Source organism: Desmodus rotundus, chromosome 4 (assembly GCF_022682495.2).
Source record: "Desmodus rotundus isolate HL8 chromosome 4, HLdesRot8A.1, whole genome shotgun sequence".
NCBI classification, from domain to species: Eukaryota; Metazoa; Chordata; class Mammalia; order Chiroptera; family Phyllostomidae; genus Desmodus; species Desmodus rotundus.
The window spans coordinates 103,181,238-103,184,051 of NC_071390.1; the positions used below are offsets into that span (position 1 = coordinate 103,181,238).

Consider the following 2,814-nt stretch of genomic DNA (forward strand, 5'->3'; position numbering starts at 1 on the left):
CAGAGAACATTCCCAATATTTTTTTTTTGCTCCTTTAATTTCTCTTGCCAATGCAAAGTAGACAGGTATGATTTAATGTAAAGACATGATTAGCTATGTTGGAAAGCATAAGCCCAGTCATTCTAATTGGTGGTATGCCACATGATGGACAGGACCCAAACTATGGCATCCCATGGAACTCAGAGCAGTTTCCATACCTCGAGGCCCAGTATTAGTCTTGGCTAACATACCTCATGATAATCGCAAGTACTATACTTAAAAAGTAATTTCATGTGGGCTTACATTTAACATTATTTGATGATTTTTAGCTAAAATTACTGAGTTCTAGTTATGTTTCTAATACGAATCTACTGTAACTGCTTTCGAGAAGTCAAATCTCACTACCATCCTCAGCATTTTTCAAACTACCGTAATGTGTTTGAGTAGGTAAACATGTGAAACTTCCTAAACAATCAGGAAGGTGCTTATTCCTTATTTTTATGTCATTAGATATATTTTCTTAGAATTTTGTGTTGTCTGTTTCTTTCCATTATTTTTATTGTTTATGCTATTACAATCGTCCCCATTTCCCCCCCTTTCCCCACCCCCAACTGAGCCCCGCTCTCCCCTTCCATATGTAGTTCAGTCCTGTGTATTACTTCATCCCGTGGAAACTATTTCTTTAGCATCTGCCTCACCCGCCAGACTGTGAGGAACACGAGGGCAGGGACATTGCCTGCCTTATTCATCTGCCTATTTCCAGTGCCTCAGCACAGTGCCTGGAGCACCTCAGGGATGTAGTACTTATTTATTAAGTGAATGAATGAATGAATCTTTAGGTATTTGAGCCTGTTTAGGGTAACATGTCTGGGACCTTTCACCTTCTATTCTGGTTCTATCCTCAAGCAAGGAAAATTCAGAATCCATAGTGACAGTCTTTTATTTTTCATAACCTACTTTCCCAGCTTCCCGGCCTTTCCACCCTGACACAAAGTACTGAGCAAGAAGGTAGTTGTCTAAATAACAAACTAAAGAATAGTCAATTATGGTGTGATACTTGAATATTTTATTTAATCAAGTGACACAAAAAGCTAGTGTAGTTGCCCTTTTCAGTAACTTGGTTGAATGTGTTGGTTTTTGGTCATTATGTTTCTATTCACACTAGTCTCCAAAGGAGTTCAATGTGTGTGTGTGTGTGTGTGTGTGTGTGTATGGAAGGCAGAATAAATGCTCCTGAAGATGTTCATGCCCTAATCCTGGAATCTCTGAATATGTTACATTATATGGCAAAAAGGGCTGTGTAGATATGAAGAAGGGCACAGACTTTGAGATGGGGTGATTATCCTGGATGTATGGTGGGCCCAGTCCAATCTTGTGAGGCCTGTAAAGGTGGAGGAACTTTCCCACCTGTGCTTAGGGAGAGATACAACAATGAAAGAAGGGTAAGAAAGATGTGACATTGCTGGTTTTTTTTTTTAATTATTTTGATAACATGAGGAAATGCAATATTTAGAAGGGGGTGATTCCTAGCAACAATGCTGATAATAAATAGTCTCCTACTTATAATGTTGAGGGAAAAAAAGGAAGGGAAAAAAACTGGACAATAAGTTACAATTCGTTAAAAGATATTTTTAAATTTAATTTTTGTTTTTGAAAACGTTGGAATTAACTTTATATAGGAAAGCTTAATTCATATATAATAACATATTTAGTGTTCTGTGATTTTATACAATTTATCTCATATTTTCCTTTGCCTATATTTTGGCCTATTTTTTCAAGTATTTCTCAGTGATATTGGATTGTTTAAGATCACCCTGATTTTTTCTGAGTCCACACTGGCTATCTCTATGGCCCTCGGTAATTGTGAACAACTTGCTTGCTGCCTTTGTAAGATGTGAATTGACTATAAAGGTATGGGTTTACTTCTGGGCTCTCTATTCTGTTCCATTGGTCAAGTGTCTGTTTTTATGCAAGTACCATACTGTCTTTATAGCTATGACCTTATAGTATAGTTTGATACTATGTAGTGTGATTCATCTAACTTTGTTCCTCTTTCTCAGGATTGCTGTTGCTATGCAGGGCTTTTTGTGGTTCCATAAAAATTTTTGAAATATTTGTTCTAGTTCTGTGAAATATGTCATTGGAATCTTGATAGGAATCTTGATAGTTGAATCTATAGATTACTTTGGGTAGTATGGACATTTTAATGATGTTAATTTTTATTGTCCATGAACGCAGCATGTGCTTCCACTTAATTGTATCTTCTTCAGTTCCTTTCTTCATTTTTTTTTAATTTTAATTTTTTATTGTTATTCAATTACAGTTGTGTGCCTTTTCTCCCCATCCCTCCACCCCACCCTGGCTGAACCTCCCTCCCTCCCCCACCTCCACCCTCCCCCTTGATTTTGTCCATGTGTCCTTTATAGTAGTTCCTGTAATCCCCTCTCCTTAATTTTCCCTCCCCACTCCCCCCTGCCCATTGTTAGATTGTTCTTAACTTCAATGTCTCTGGTTATATAGTGCTCGCTTCGGCAGCACATATACTAAAATTGGAACGATACAGAGAAGATTAGCATGGCCCCTGTGCAAGGATGACACGCAAATTCGTTTTGGAGGAAGATGGCGGCGAGATAGGTGGGAGCGGAGTCCACTTCCCCTCAACACCAGTGAAACACCTAGCTGATCTGAGGAGAAGAGCGAACAGCCAACGGTATTCCAGCATATATGAAGATTGGAGACCAAAGAGAGGACATTGCTGTTTTTGAAAATGAAGGAAGGAGGCCATGAGCCAAGTAGAGGAGGCTTCTGGAAACTGGAAATGCCAAGAAAACAGAT

General features: G+C 38.6%; 1 pseudogene; it reads left to right on the forward strand.

Annotated features, from left to right (window-relative positions):
- The first annotated feature begins 2,498 nt into the window (after positions 1-2,498).
- Positions 2,499-2,590, forward strand: LOC112296458 (U6 spliceosomal RNA; annotated as a pseudogene).
- The last annotated feature ends 224 nt before the right edge of the window (positions 2,591-2,814 follow it).